Genomic DNA, 16,972 nt, shown 5'->3' on the forward strand with positions numbered 1-16,972 from the left:
AAGAAAGGTGAAAGTTGGGGAGAAGCTGAACCACTCAACTTGGTTGGGCCATGTTCTTCTATGGTCACCCTTGAAAATGCCAAAGGGGCTTCTCACTTCTCTACAGTTATGCCCAAAACAGGTTCCTGTTCATACATGTCAGATCTGAAGTGTTTCCTTGTGAAGCCGAGAAACAACCAAAAGTATATTCACAGGACTGTGTCTCACTAGAAATACTCATTCATGTATTCAACAGAGAGCCCTGTATCTGTGAACCCAGATGCAAGACAACGGCTACTTGTGGAAAATATACTCCTGTCAACACTGACCTGCAGGGCTGGGACGTGTCTGTCTTCCACACCCTGCATCCATGTGACACTGACTGTCATCATGAACAGATTGACAAGGACAATATTTGATTTCCTACCTTTGGTTCACCAACTCCAAGCTGCCCCAAAATATTCACACTGGCTGTGTCTTCTACTGGAAAGGAATCCCCCAGATTTTTACTCCACTGACTTCTTATCACTTTTTCTCAGTTTAACTGTCACTCCCTCCCTCTTCCTCTCCTTTTCTCCCAAGAGAGTCTTCTCTGGCCAACCAGGCATTTGTTGACACATTAATGACTTTTAATCCTCTGGACCGTTTCTGTCACCATCCGACTCTCCCTAAGAAAATGCAAACCCTGCCATGAAAGTGAGACATTCTTCGTCTGGTTCATTTTGTCTTCCCAGCACCTGCTGTGGAATACATTTTTGCTGAATTAATGAATATGAATAAATCTTGGAATATTTTCCTTTGAACATTTTTTCCTTGTGACAAAGCTGGTCTTGAAATTAAGAAAAAAATAAAAATTTTCCACTGCTTTTATGCTTACTTAGACCTCTAGAATAAGAATTCATGGATAATGAAATCAAACTTGTCTTTATTCTAGTTATTATTAGTAATTATATACGTGTGTGTATATATATATCTCTCTCATATACATTTAAATTATTTTGTATATATTTTAGTGTATCGTGAAATAAGGCTTTTATCTGAGCTTTTCCCCAATATTTTGCCAAAGTTTACAAAAACATTTGTGTTAAATCAAACTGAATTCGATCTAAGAAAACTTCTGTAATCACATACTTGAGTTCTCACACATGAACTGCAACCTAACAAATTGAAACCCTAACTGAGAAGTCGGCTTCCGTAATAATAGCTGAGTCTTAGCCAATCACAGCAGCCGTGCTTCAACCACTCACAGGGAGCCAATTGTTCAAACTATGTTCAAATAAGGCAAATGCCAAGGTGTAACTAATACAGATGTTTGTAGTTCACTTTCATTTTCTGTATGTCATTTCTTTTTCTGACCATACATCATATCTGACCATATGGTAGCCACAGACTGTCTCTGAATCTGTTCTGATTCTGACGTTGCCTGATTCACATTTTTTTCTTGATCAGTTAGACTCTGTTAAATTTAATTTGTTTAAATTTTTCTTTTAACAGATTTGGTGTCAGAAGATAAAAAGTAAAACTGCAAAAGACTGGAGAGGCTTCAAGATGGCTGACTAGAGGCATCAAGAACTCACCTCCTCCACAAAGAAAAATAAAAATAGCAAGTAACCACACTTCAAGAAGAACATCTAAGAGTGAATGCTGAAATTCAATAGAAAAATGATGGGAAACATATGAGGCATGAAAATGGAAGACAGTGAGGCAGCAAGCTTGGCTGGGTTTGACTGGGAACGCAGAGTGGCTCCCTAGTGCAAGAAAAAGGTAAGTGAGAGATCCACAGTGGTTGACATTCTGACCATGGATTTTGTAACCATAGCCAAAGGAAAACCCTTCAACCCTCTAGACCCTGAGACTAGCATAGGAAGGTGCCTAAAGACTATCAAACAGCATTGCTTCAGCGGGAGCTCATGTGGGTCTCACCCCCCAGGTCCTAGGCAACTGTAGCTCTCTGCCATTTGGAGAGCCCAGCCACCACCAGACTGCATCCTGCCCTGGAAACCAACAACCCCTGCATTTCCACATCCCTAGAGCTCCACTGACATCTCCCTGTGTTCACCTGTAGGGCTTCAGTAGTACAATGCCATCTAGACCCAGCAGAGCCTCCCCAGCACTCTAGCACACACAGTGTACTGCATCTTGGGGAATGGACAGTGCAGCACAATAGGGAGGCTGCCTCCCCAGTGTGCTGAGAAGCTGCCCTCAGAAAAAAAGGAGCCAAAGTGTGGGTTGCTTAGAGCTTGAAAACTGTCTACCTGGGGCAGTTATCATGGAAAGCAACCTTGTTCCCACCCCAGCAGTAAGACTGCCATGCACATGCCTTGAGGGCAGGGTCTGCTGCTGCTCACTGCATCTGTTATTGCCGTCACTGGGGCCAAAGCACATGCCACTTGACAGTGACTTTGCCCTTTTCAGCAGCAGAACCACTGCATACTTGCATGCCCCTTACTACTGGTTTTCTCTGTTGCTGCTGCTACCACTGCTGCTGCCACCCCACAACAGCTGGGGGCTGAATCTCACACTACCCAGAGCCTAAGAACTCCTACTTATGGCTGGAGCCACTGTAAGCAACCTGCCCATTATGGCCCAGCCATTTGCACATACCCTGAGGACAGTTTCCCCTGGCCCACTGCTGCCACTGCCACAGTCACTTGAGCACTCTGCCAGCAGGCCTGGGGATCCCTCCATTTTGCGAACCACAGTCATCACCTGAGTGTTCCACTGGGGGGCCTGAGGATACTCCCACCCACCCTGACACTGCTTACCTCAGTGCCCAAGCACACTGCCTGGGGGCCTAGGGATTACCCCCACTCTGTTCACCATTGCTCGCCTCTATGTACTCCTCCTAGGGGCCTGATGATGGACCCACCCAGCCTACCACTACCACCATAGCCAGCATCCATTTGCATGTACCACTTTGGGTTTAGGGAACTGGCCTACCCAGCCATCACTAACACTGACGTGTGTTGCTTTAGAGCCTTAGGGTTGTTGTGTTATTGCTATTGTCAACACTCGTTCCACACATGCTGCCAAGGGAAGGACCTGCCCCAGCCAGACCTACCACTATGACTGCCAGCACCCAAGCCAGCCACATGGAGGCCTGAGAACTGCCCATTTGTACCTGCTGACACTAGTGCCTGCGTACACTACCTGGGGTCCCAAAGACAGGTAAACTTACCCTGCCACTGCCACTGTAGCAGGACGAGCCGCAGACAAAACCTCTCAGACACTGAGTTATAGAAGGAAGGGCTTTATTCACCTGGGAACATCGGCAAGCTACTGCCTTAAAATCTGAGCTCTCTGAGTGCACAATTTCTGTCCCTTTTAAGGGCTCACAACACTAAAGATTTCACATGAAAGCGTCGTGATTGATTTGAGCAAACAGCGGGTACGTGACAGGGGTTGCATGCACCGGTGGTCAGAGAGAAACAGAACAGGGCAGGGAGTTTCACTATGTTCTCTTATACAATGCCTGGAATCTATGAATAATATCGGTTTCTAAGTTATGAATTGATTTTTAACTCCTGGGTTTAGGCCAGGCAGACCCAGGCCTGGTTTTGGGCCTGGCGCCGGGCTGCCTGTCTTTGGTTTTACTTCCTTGTTTTTTTATTAAAACAGGTACTGAGCATAAAACAATATAAAACAGTATGAGAGGGTCTCCCTCTTTCCTCACCACCATCAGCGTTTGAGGGCACACCCACCCAATATCCCCAACCCCAGCAAAACATCACTACAGCCTCCACCAACAACCACAGCCTGAGCTACTGGGGAAATCACACACCACAGATGCTACTTAGAGTTGAAATCATAGAGAGACTACATTGCTTCACACACTCAGAAGCAAAGCTAAAGTTTCTGACCCAATAAAAACCATATGTACATCTTCAGGAAAAAGCCAATCCAAAATATATGAAGAAGCAACTGTTACAAAAGATGTACAGATATCAATGTAAAACAAGAAACATGACTAAACAAGGAAATATGGCACTTTCAAAAGATTACAATAATTCTTTAGCAACAAATTCCACTGGAAAAAAAGTATGAAATGTGGGGAAAATAATTTTTTAAAATGATATTATAAAAGCTCAGTAAGATACAAGAGGATATAAACAAATACAAAACATTAGAAATCAACTGAGGATATTGTCATGCGCGTCCGTGTGAAGAGACCACCAAACAGACTTTGTGTGAGCAGTAAAGCTTTTTAATCACCTGGGTGCAAGGCCGGCTGAGTCCGAAAAGAGAGTCAGCGAAGGGAGATAAGGGTGGGGCCATTTTATAGGATTTGAGTAGATAAAGGAAAATCACAGTTAATGGGGGTTTGTTCTCTGGCGCGCAGGAGTGGGGGTCGCAAAGTGCTCAGTGGGGGAGGTTTTTGAGCCAGGAAGAGCCAGGAAAAGGAATTTCACAAGATAACGTCATCACTTAAGGCAAGGATCGGCCATTTTCACTTCTTTTGTGGAGGAATGTCATCAGTTAAGGCAAGAACCTGCCATTTTCACCTCTTTTGTGGTGGAATGTCATCAGTTAAGGTGGGGGCAGGGCATTTTCACTTCTTTTGTGATTCTTAGGTTACTTCAGGCCATCTGGGCGTATTCCTGCAAGTCACAGGGGATGCGATGGCTTGGTTTGGGCTCAGAGGCCTGACAGATATGAATAAAAAATTCACCAGAGAAATAGATATAATAGAAAAAAGAATCAAACAGAAATCCTGAAAGTGAAGAATTCAATGCATAAAATAAAAATTTATTCAAGAGCTTCCACAGTAGAGTGGAACAAAAAGAAGAAAGCATCTCAGAACTTGAAGGCAGGCCTTTTGAAATAACCCAGCCAGAACCCCCCTCCCCATGCCCCACTCGCATAAAAGAATTTTAAAAAATGAACTAAACCTACATAACATATGGGACACTATAAAACAACCAAAAACATAAATTTAGGGTGTTCCAAAAGGTGACGATGCCAAAGGTATAGAAAACCTAATTAACAAAATAGTAGCTGAAAACTTCCCGAATTTGGTAAGAGATTTAACATTCAGATACAGGAAGTTTAGAAATTCACAAGTAATTAAAACCTCAAAAGGTCTATTTTACAGCACATTATAGTAAACTGTCAAAAGTCAAACGGAATTCTAAAAAGAGCAAGAGAAAGGAAAAAGCTCTGGTCACATGTATGGGAAGCCAGATCAGACTAACAATTTCTTAGCACTAACCTTATAGGCCAGGAGAGAATGGCATAATACATCTAAAGTGCTAAAAGCAGGGGGAAAACCTGTCAGCCAATAATACTATCCCTAACAACATTATTCTTTATTAAAAAATGTGAAATAAATGTTTATTCATCATCACTAGACCAGCCTTAGAAGAAATACTTAAGGGAGTCCTATGCCTGGAAGTGAACGAATGATATATGCCATCATGAAAACATACAAAAGTCTAAAACTTGCTGTTAGAGCTAACACAGAAATAAGAAAAAGAACTCAAATGTTACCACTACAGAAAACCACCACAACACAATGATAAACTATGAGAGAAAGAAAGGAAAAATATACAAAACAATCAGAAAAAAATTTAACAAAATGACAGAAATAAGTCTTCACATATCAATAATAACCTTGAATGTAAATGGATTAAATTTTCCACTTAAAAGATAAAGTCTGGCTGAATGAAGTTTGAAAATGCCCCAACTATATGCTGCCTACAAGAAACTCACTTCACATGTAAACACATATAGACTAAAAGGAAAGGAATGAAAAAAGATATATCACACAAATAGAAACCAAAAGTGAGCAGAAGTAGCTATACTTGTATCAGATAAAACAGACTTTAAGACAAAAGCATTACAAAGTGACAAAGAAGGTCATGCTATATAATGATAAAGGGATCAATTCAGCAAGAAAATATAATTCTAAATATATATGCACCCAACACCAGAGCCCCCATATACATAATACAAATATTATTAAATCTAATAGACTTCAAACAGTAATTGTTGGGGACTTCAACACTTCACTCTCAGCATCAGACATGTCATCTAGAAAGAAAACCAACAAGGAAAAAATAAATTTAAACTACAGCTTAGAACAAATGGACCTAGGAGACATCCACAGAACATTTCTTCCAACAACTTCAGAATACAAGTTCTTCTAATCAGCAAATAGAACATCATCCAAGATAGACCATAAATCAGGTCACAAAACAAGTCTCAACAAATTTTAAAAATATCAAAATCATACCAAATATCTTCTCAGACCATCATGGAATAAAGCTAGAAATCAATAACAAGAGGAACTTGGAAAAGGTACAAGTACAAGGAAATTAATCGATGTTATTCTGAACAAACATTGTGTCAATGAGGAAATTAAAAAGGAAATCAAAACACTTCTTGAAGTAAATGAAAATGGAAACACAACATACCCAAACATATGGTATACAGCAAAAGCAATGCTAAGAGAGAAGCTTATAGCAAAAAAAGGCCTACATCAAAGAAGTAGAAACATTTCAAGTAAGCAATCTAATGATGCACCTCAAGGAATTAGAAAAGCGAGAACAAACCAAACGCCAAATTAGTGTAAGGAAAGAAAGAATGAAAATCAGATCAGAGTAGAACTAAACGAAATTGGCTAAAAATACAAAGAATCAATGAAAGGCGAATTTGGTTTTTTGGAAAGATAAAATGGATAAACTGCTAGTTAGACTACCCAAGAAAAAAAGAGATAAGACCCAAATAAACGAAATCAGAAATGAAAAAGGAGACACAATAACTAATACTACAGAAATACAAAACACATCAAAAACTATTGTGAACAACTATTTGCCAAAAAACTGGAAAACCTATAGAAAATGGATAAATTCCTGGACACTTACAACCTACCAAGGTTGAAACAAGAAGAATCAGAAAACCTGAACAGACCAATAAGGAGTAACAAGATTGAATCAGTAATGTAAAAATCTACCAACAAAAAAAAGCCCAGGACTGTATGGCTTCACTGCCAAATTCTACCAAACTTTTGAAGAACTAATGCAAATTCTCCTCAAGTTATTCTAAAAAAATAGAAGAGGCCTCATAGAATGAGGCACTATCCTGATACCAAAACCAAACAATAATGCACCAAAAAAGGAAAACTACAAGCCAATAACCCTGATGAACACAGACACAAAATATCCTCAACAAAATGCTAGCAAATTGAATGAAACAGCACATCAAAAAGATAATCCTGCCATGATCAAGTGGGATTTACTCTGGGGATGCAAGGATGATTTAACATCCACAAATCGATAAACATGATATATCACATCAACAGAATGAAGGATAAAAGCCATATGATCATCTCAATAGATGCTGAAAAAGCATTTGATAAAACCCAAAAAAATGCTTTTTGACAAAAACTCTTAACAAATTAGGCATAGAAGGAATATACCTCAACATAATAAAGGCCTCATATGACAAACTCACAGCTAACATCACATGAAATGGGGAAAAGCTGAAAGCTTTCCCTCTAAGAAGTGGAACAAGGCAGGGATGCCCACTTCCACCACTCCTATTCAAAATAGTACTGAATATCTTAGCCACAGCAATCAGGCAAGTGAAAGAAATAAAAGGCACCCAAACTGGAAAAGAGGAAGTCAAATTTTCCTTCTTGGCAAATGACATGATTTTATACTTAGAAAAACCTAAAGACTCTACCAAAAAACTTCTAGATCTGACAAACAAATTCAGTAAAGTTTCAGGATACAAAATCAACATATAGGCTGGGTGCAGAGACTCACATAGGTAATCCCAGCATTTTGGTGGAAGGATTGCTTGAGCCCAGGATTTCAAGACCAGCCTGGACAACATAGTGAGACACTCATCTCGATTATCATTGTAAAAAATTATTAAATAAACATACAAAATTCAGTAGCACCAATAATAACAGAGCTGGAAAAGAAATCAAGAAGGCAATCCCATTAACAATAACTACCAAAAAAAAAAAAAATAGAAATAAATTTATCCAAGGAGGTGAAAGATCTCAATAAGGAAAACTACAAAACACTGATGAAAGAAATTGAAGAGGACACAAACAAATGGAAAGACATCCCATTTACACAAATTGGACAAGTTAATATTACTAAAATGATTGTACTACCCAAAGCCATCTGCAGATTCGATGCAATTACTAACAAAATACCAATGTCATTTTTCACACCCCAACTCCACACAGACAGTGACCTCAGCCAGGAATGGATTTTTTTCTGATCAGGATCATCATTTCTCATTCAGTGTTCATATGACGTTGAATGAAACATTATTTGAGGACCTGCTGTGTGACATTTTGCACTGAAGAGAGAGATGCACTTGCAGGTGTTTCCATAGATCACTCTGACAGCAGGACATGGGGTGGAACCTGACTCAGACATGAGCCTCCCCTCCAGTCAGTTCATAGCCCGGATCTACCACTCAACAACTCTGCCACGTTGAGCCTATCACTAAACATCAGAGCCTCGGTGTCCACAGCTGTGAAATGCGGACAGTAGTGACTACCTTGCAGGACAGAGAGGTGGCCATGAACACAATAAGGATCTGGAGCCAGGCTGTTGGATGCTTGTCCTATTGCTTCCTGGCTGTGTGACCCTGGGTAGGTTACCTAACTTTGTAGGGCCTCTAGCTTCCACCCCACAATAGAGTTATGGCATATGTTAGTTTATGGAATATACTTGCAACAGTGTCTGCGCACCTTAAGGTCTATATGAATGGCAGCTATGAACCTTCCTGGGTGTTGTGAGAATGAAATGAGATCCAGTTTCTAAAGGGCTTCCTGCTGTGGTGCGCACACGAATTAAACTCACTGGAAAGGCTGTTATATCATTGTGGGCACTGCATTTGGTGACAGAGGGTAAGGTTTCACATTATTAGCCTGACTTTCCTGATGGATCTAGCAATACTGTTTCCCAGTAACATAATGAGCATCCACAGGATAAGGTGAAGGAGGATCGTCAGCATGGATGGGAGGTAGAGTTTGACTCAAGAGCCTCGGAGTCTTGCTGCTGCATTTTGTATGAGTGTGTAGTGGGGACGGCCTGGAAGAGGACACTATCAAAAAATTTATTCAGGGAACTGAAGGTGATGGAGCAGGGAGACACACTCAATTTAAAACAAAAATTGAAAGTAAACAAGACTGACTGCTTTTGCCACAAAAATGTTGAGGTTTTTGGTAAACTAAGCCTTTGAGAATTTCCTGCATTATCATGTGCCGAAATGCAAAAATGTTTGGGTTTGCCGAAACCAGCAACTAAGCAAGGTTTTAAAAGGCAAGAGACAGGCCTGGCTCACCTGGCCCCTGTGCTGACACCACATCCATGGCACCTGGCAACAGCTTGGGTGAGAGAGGTCACAAAAGATATCCAGATTGCCCTGAAAAGCAGCGTGGCCACGATGAAGCCATGCAGCCTGGATGCCTTCTCAGGACTCCCCAGCCCTCCATGGCTCTGTTCCAAGGAACACACCCAGAGAAAGCTCCCATTTCCCCCTGGAGGAGGGGCCTGGCAGGGTTGCATGTTGGAGACGTGGTCACTGTGGCCACAGAGTTTTGGAATCTGAACCAAAAAGTACTTTGATTGTAGAAAGAAGAAAAGCCAGGGGCAGATTCACAGGAAAACTCCAAAGGTAGGAGGAGCCTGTGGTTCCAAGCAGAGGTCCTGAAGGGGAGCATGAGTTAGGCCTGGGGGCCCAGCACGGGGGCCTGGGCAGGAGGGAGGAGGAGCCTTGCTGCTGGGGGCACACAAGGGGAAGGCAGGTGAGAGGACCATGCCCTGCTCAGGGGGTAGGTACCTGACACCAGGGAAGAGAGAAGAGGAAGGCAGAGAAAAACAGGCCAGAAAGCAGCGCAGGACCCACGGCGGGCAGCCCCTTGGCCACTAGGTGCTGCAGTCAGGCCCTTCTGGGCCTTGGCGGGAATGGGATGAGGGCCGTGCATTGCAAGGCAGTGCAGGCTGCTGGCAGGTGACCTCCTGCCCCTGGAGGCTGTGTTTCGGCTTCTCTGTGCCCCACACTCTGGGGAGAGACAGGTCTGGCTTCCCCAGATGCCCACTGAGGCTGCAGAGGAACCTGACACTCCCAGGAGGAAGCAAGAGATCCGACCACAGACAGAGCCAGGACCAAGGGGGAGAGGGGCAGACCAGGCAGGAACTCTGGGGTCCTTCCCCCTCAACACCAGCCACCCAGGCGCCCTCTCTACCCCTGTGCAGGGCCCCTGCTGCTGCCTGGCTGGGTTCCCCTCAGCAAGATGGGCCTGTACCCGCCCGTGAAGGAGGTTTCCTCAGGGAGAGTGGTTGTCGTGTTGGCTCCGGGGCTCGAGCTCCTGCACAGGTGTCTTGTGAGGGCACTTTCGGGTCTCCACCTCCTCCCCTCCCTGCAGCGCCTGTCAGCCCATCTCAGCAGGCGACAAGCCCACTCAGGGACAGCTTTTCCTCGCTGCCTGAAGATCCTGCTGCCCGGGCTGGCAGGTGCCCCTGGCATCCTTGCAGTGTTCGTGGTGGTGAGAATGCGTGTCAGGACTGGTCATTTCTATTTTTTTTCTGATCTACATGACCTTTTGTGACTCAGGTTGCTTGACCCATGCACCTGCAGGCAGGTGGTTTAAAGCCCCGGAAAACTGCCAGAGCTGAGGCACCCCTGTGGGAACCAGGGACTGGTCAGACATCAAAAGCTGCCACTGTACAGAAACATGGATCCTTCTAGAGAGGGAGTTCAATGTGTGGGGACAGACCTGGTGGTGCAGAGGACAGGAGCCCTCACATATGCCTGCCACTGGGGCACTAGCATGAGGTGGACCTCTGGTTTCTCCTGGCACCAGGTGACCAAAGTCCATCCTCCATAGAGCCTGCCTTCCTCCAGGACCCAGGTCTCTGCAGTGGGACCCAGCTGCCCCCTCCTCCCGTAGTCCCAGCCTGGGGGTTGCAGCCCCTCTCCACTGTGCTTCTCACCTCTATCCCTCTCATCCCGCACACTCCTTGACAGTCCTGGGGGCTGTGCAATGGTCCCAGCATTTGCAGGTGACTGTCTGCATCCACCTGGTTGCAGATGCAGCCTCCTCTCTGGGCCCACTACGTGGCACCGCAGAGGCCATCCTTGACCAGGGAGGCCTGTCCCCACCCTGTCTCAGGCCCAGGGCCTCCTACCTCAGTTACTCACCACTGCATATGGCCCCTGGGGTGGGTCCCCAGCCCAGGTGAGCCACAGCCTGCTCCCAGACTCCTGGTCCCTGTGTTCACTGGGCTGGTGTCCCTCCCAGCTTGGTGCCCGCCAGGACTCCTTCACCCCTCAGCCCTGCAGTCCCTAGAAGCTAACCCCAGCCAGCCCCTCATCCCTGCCAGGAGACAGGGATCCAGAGAAGCCAAACGGAGCCACACCCGCATCCGGAGCCTGGGGACGGGGCTGAGCTCTGTCCTCTCCTCCCTCTGCTCTGTCCTCTGTCTGCAGCTCTCTGGGCTGGCTTTTTCCGCCCCAGCTCCCAGTGCCCCTGACACTCTCCCTGCCCTGGGCTCCATCTCTGCTTTTGTCTCCTGCTCTGCCTTATAAGGGGCCCTTCCCGCTCCTGTGGGGTTGACATTTCACCCTCAGCCCCGACAAACCAGGACTGTGAGCTGCCCCGTGAGGAACTTCATTTCTATCCCTCCCCAGCCCAGCATGGGGCCCAGGGGAAGCTGGAGCTCAGTAAAGACAGATGAAGGAATGGGGAAGGCACCAGACATGTACCGAGATCCATGCTGGTTTCTCAAGGCGCAGACAGCTGGGGGTTACAGCACCGTCCTCCATTTGGGCCATCAGGACCTCATGGGGGACCCTCTCTTCCTCCCTTCACACAAAGGCTGCCTCCTGGCCCTTGTCCATCTGAGGCTTCCAGAAGTCCCGATTGTTGAGGCAGCCCTGGTTTTAGGGGTTCTGGGGTCACTTCTCTCTAGGAGCCAGGGCAGGCCTCACCCCCTTGTCCAGGGCAAGCCTCAGCCCCATGCTCTCTGTGGCCAGCCTGGGGCAGGAGGTCCTGCAGAAGCCCAGGCTTGCTAGACTCTGGGAATGTGTGGACAGGTCTGCCACTCCCTGGGCTCATGTGATGAGCCAGGAGCTGAGGGAAACTTCCCACAGGCGGGATCATGGGGCAGTCACATGTTAGAGTCTCTCAGAGGACAGGCCTGTACCTGGGCCCCAGGGCTGGGTGGGGAAAAATCACTTGCCTTCTTGCAGCACAGCCACCAGAAACAACACAGTAGTAGTGGTGCAAGCAGCAGGGGTGGCACAAAATAGAGCCAGTTGCGAAAAATGCCCTGGTGGAGAAAGACAGCACCATGAACCACATCTAAGGGACAGAGGAATGCCAGTCCTGGGAGGGCCTGGGTAGCCTCATCCCGGTGCCCACCACTTGGGGGCCCATCTGCCCACTCCCCCTTCTCTACAGGTGGTCCCACCTCAAGGCACAATAGTGGGGTCGGGGATAAGGAATGCTCCCAAGGGAACTACAAACCCCTCCTCTGACCCCGCTGAAAGTCTCTGCCCAAGAGCCCTGTCAAGAAAGTCCTGGAAGCTCACACTGTCTGACAAACCCTCCCTCACTGCACACCTTGCCTGCAGCACAAGGCTTCTGGGAGGACCCCAAAATCTCCAGGTACAATGATGGGCAAGGGTGGGGGTGCTGTGGCCAAGAGAGGTGCAGGTGCAGGAGCAAGGACAGGAGACCCAGGTCCATCCCCAACAGCCTATATCCCCACTTCCAGGCTCTGCACCGTGGGCACATCCATGCACCGCTCTGAGCCTCAGCCTCCACACCTCTGTGAAGAGAATGGGCCTCCCTCCCTGGGGGCACTTGTGAGGTTTAGAGAGCTCAGAGAAAGTCCTGGCTCAGAACCAGGCCACATGGGGTGTAAGCAACAGGAACTCTTCTCTGGGTGTTCTTCACAATGAAGGGAACTTGGGCGACATCCGTGGGAATACAAGCTGCCCAGGCCTTCCCCAAATCCAGAGCTCTGTTTAGAGACAAAGATGGGGAGGGCAGGGGAGGGCAGGGAGGGAAGGGGAGAGGAGGAGAGGGGGCCTGTGCTGAGAACCCAGCTGGCTGAAGGAGAGGAACCACTGAGGCTGAGCATGAAGGCTGCTGGTGAGGCTGGAGCCCCAGGGCTGCTCCTGATGTGCCTGTCACCGTGGAGCCTTTAGTGGGTGGATTCCTGATGGGGAATGTGTGTGTTCAGCCTGCTAATCCATGCGTGGATATGCAGGGACAGGCAAGGGGAGACCCAGAGGGAGGACTGTCAACACTGGTGAGTCCTCACAAGTAAGACTGGGTACAAGGCAGTGGAGTGGGCTCAGGCCTCCCGCGCGTCCCTCCAGCACATCCTCCTGCCTATGTGGCCCTGGGCCAAGCTGCCCAAAGATGTGGAGCTCTGAAGGGCAGACTCCTAGGACACAGCATCTCCATTCCCAGGGGCCTCTTGGAGCTGAGCCCAGGTCCCAGTGCCCGAGAGCCTCCCCTTCAGCCAACAGGAGGGGACGAAATGCAGAACTCAGCGAGGGAGCAGAGAGGGACATCTCAGGGACTCAAGCAAGGAGCAGAGGTAGAAAGGTTCAAGGCATCTAGGCAATGACAGCAAGTTACAACCAGGCAGGCTCGGGGGCCAGGGTCATGAGTGGGTTTAGGACCAGATCAGCAGCTGGGGCACCAGTTCAGTGGCACACACACACCCTGATGGCAGTGTGTGGAATACTCCAGAACTCCTGGGCCTGGGAGGTCCATGTGGAGAAGCTGGACACCCAGGAGGTGCTGGACTCTGGCTCCTGGAAGACAGCCTCCTAGCTTCACCCACCTGCACCATCTGGAAGCCTGGCTGGAGCAGCCTCAGGTGCCTGCTGCACACACTACTTTCCTGGACTGCCTGGGAACTGCCTGCCCTTTCTGTCTTCCCCAGGGTATATCTCCTTCTAGTGCAGAGGCTCTAGACAGTCCTCATACGTGTTTGCAACCCCATCCTGGTACTCACACATGTGGTGCTGGTGACGCTGACATTGCTCTTGAAGAATGTTTTGCCGTTGTTCAAGCTGACTTCAATAAAGTACTCCCTAAAGCACAGAAAACGCAGATGGCGAGAGCCAGCCCGGAGAGATGCAGTTCTTGCCCTTGGCCAGTGGACAGCATGGGTCATGAGAGGTCATTCCCCAAACACTTGCAGGTCAACTCAGCAATGATGACCAAATGGGTCAGGCAGTGAGGGGCCCTGCATGGGGTCTCATGCCATTGTGACCGTGTCCTAAATGACCAGGGACCGCTGCTTGGTGTCACCATCCTGGTTCTTCTCTATTTACAGAGTCTGTTGGCTTAACTTTGAGAGGCAACCTGGAGCAAAGGTACCATTCCTCAGGCAATCATCTCCTGCATCCTGCCCCCGTCACAGACCCTAGAACACTGCAGATCCCTGAATACCTTTGGGGCCACCAATGATAGAAGGTGGGGAAAGTGCCCTTAGCCCAGTGTCAGACACGTGCAGCCCCAGCAGGGTGGCGGGTGGGGGGGGGTTGGGGATATCCGCATTCTGTATACCTCACTGTGCCCAACCCTGACCCCCTGGCCTCCTACCCTATAGGGCCTCCTGCCAGGTTTTTCTGTCTTTGGTCCAGGGCAAGTTTTGGAAGTCTTGTCCATACTGATTGGATGTTCATTTAAAAGGAAATGACATGGGAAGAATGTCGATGCACACATCTGACCACTGTCTCTCCCCATGTGTGTCCTCAGCACGCAGAGCTGACCCTGTGGCCCAGGACCGGCATCTGGGCTCTGCCTTCCTCTTACAGAGACCCCTGTGAATACCCGCCACACCCAGGCCCTGTGCAGTGCTCTGCTGTGTAACAGGAACAGGCAGGCAGAGTCCCTGCTCTCAAGGGACTCACATTTAGAGATTGCATGGGACACAGAAAACAAAATTTAAAAAAAATAAATAAACAGGACAAAACAGATGATAAAGAGTGCAATGTGCTGTGATGTCCATGACCAGAGGAGGTGAGGGGACCAGAGGGAAGGGACAGCCGCTTCATTATGCGTGACTTCCCTCTCTTGTAGAGCCACAATTTCTGGTCTAGAGGATCATGAAATGATGCAAGGCCAGGGATTTGCTTCAAAATACTCTGTGGTAAGGGTACCAAGAAAAGCAGGTTGGAGCAGGTTGAGAATGATTGAAAGTAGGTTCATTGCACAATTCTTGTTATTTTGTATACTGTTGAAAACTTCCATGAATAATAAATTATCTCTGAAGAGGTGACATTTCAGCTGAGATTAAAAAGATGAGGAGCCAGCCAGGCAAAGATCATGTGCCAATGCCCTGGGCAGTGACTCGCTGACTTTGTCAAGGAGGGAAAGAGGTGACCCAGAACAGGGGGCAGGGCCTCGTGGGCCCTGGAAAGGGTTTTATTTCTTGTGCAGTGAATCTGTCCAGGTTGGGCAGATCCAGGATATATTTTGAACATGGAGGCAACAGGACTTGCTGGTGGGATGGATGTGAAGAGGAAGCTCGGAGGAGTCAAAGATGACATTTGAGTGTTTGACCAGAACAACCGGCTGGACAGTGACACCATTTACCAAAAAGGGGAAGCCTGAAGAGGGGACTGGTTTTGTTTGTTTGTTTTAAGTCTGTAATTTTCTTTCCCAATGTTTATTTACTTATATATTTATTTATTCATTTTTGTGGGAGCATGGTGGGCTCAGGAGAGTTCAGTAATGTGTAGACATGGAACCTTCTCACTCCTGAGCCCACACCCTTTTCATGCCTCCTGGAGTGTGGGGGAGGGCATGGGCATCTGCCTGCTGGCCTTGATCCAGCTCTCTACCCACTGGGCTTGGCTGCCAGGACCCCGGCTTCCCAGGGCTCAGCAACTGCCTGGCAACCTAGGACTGGCAGAACCCGTGGTATCGACCTTTTTGCCAAGGATGATTTCAAAACAATTATGGCATCCTCCTCATTTTCCTTTGAAAACCTTTCTCTGTTTTTTTTTCACCTCCCTAAATATGCACATAGTTTACTCTGGCGTGTGTTTTCCATGCCCTGTTCCTGAATAAAGAGCATTTCTGTTTAGAGACACTCTCTCTGTTTGTTATTTAGGTTGTTAAAAATTGCATCCAGGCGCTTCCAGAAGCCAGAACCAGGCCCTGCCCCTGCTGTGCTACAGGGACAGATGCAGGACAGAGGGAAGTCTCTCCCTGACCTGCACCTCCAGGCTGGCATCAGTGGCCAGGGAAGGCACGCTGCCATCTAGTGGGGGGTGCAGGGGAAACGCGTTCAGTAGTGGCCAACACTCTAGGGACATTTTCAGGGGATATCTTCCTAATAGTGAAAATAGGTTTAACAGTTGTTCTCAATTATTTTTAAAAATAAGCTTTTTACTCCTGGACAAGCCATCAACCAGGAGCAGAATGGCCATCTACGCAGGTGCCCAGAGCTGTGGCAGGGGCTCCCTGCTGCGAGACGTCAGTGCTGACCTGTGTATGGAGAGGTAGACGGCAACCTCCAGGGTGGGAAGCCAGTGCACCCACAGGCCCACAGAGGAGGCAGCTGAATGCCCTTCATGGAGGCAGGCTGGGTACCCCCTTTCCCAGCAGCTGCCATCACAGGGAGGCAGAAGGCCCTGGTAGGGCAGGCAGATCGCCTGGGTCCACTTTCCTGCCCTGCAACATGAACTGTATGGCCCTGGGCAGGCTCTTCCATCATGCTTTTCTCTGTAGTTCTCCATCCATACGGGAAAGTTGTCAGAACTAAAAATGGAGTCATTTGTGTTAAAAAAAAAAAAAAAAAAAAAAAATTACAGTCCATGACAAACAGGGCTAAGAAAGGCTGCAAATAGAGGGTTTTTATGCCTATATGTCTGGTAACAAAAGCTATCACAAAAGACTTTGCAAAAACCACAACCTTGCACAAAAGCCATTGCAAACTTAACACAAAAAATACTTCCACAGGAACATGTTCCCAAGAACTGCCTGTCCAGA

The 16,972-nt window shown here is 47.4% G+C and overlaps 1 pseudogene; it reads right to left on the bottom strand.

Annotated features, from left to right (window-relative positions):
- Positions 1–16,972, bottom strand: part of LOC103215853 (anthrax toxin receptor-like) — a 36,987-nt pseudogene that overhangs the window by 4,198 nt on the left and 15,817 nt on the right.

The sequence above is a fragment of the Chlorocebus sabaeus genome, chromosome 9, assembly GCF_047675955.1.
Source record: "Chlorocebus sabaeus isolate Y175 chromosome 9, mChlSab1.0.hap1, whole genome shotgun sequence".
Classification (NCBI taxonomy): domain Eukaryota; kingdom Metazoa; phylum Chordata; class Mammalia; order Primates; family Cercopithecidae; genus Chlorocebus; species Chlorocebus sabaeus.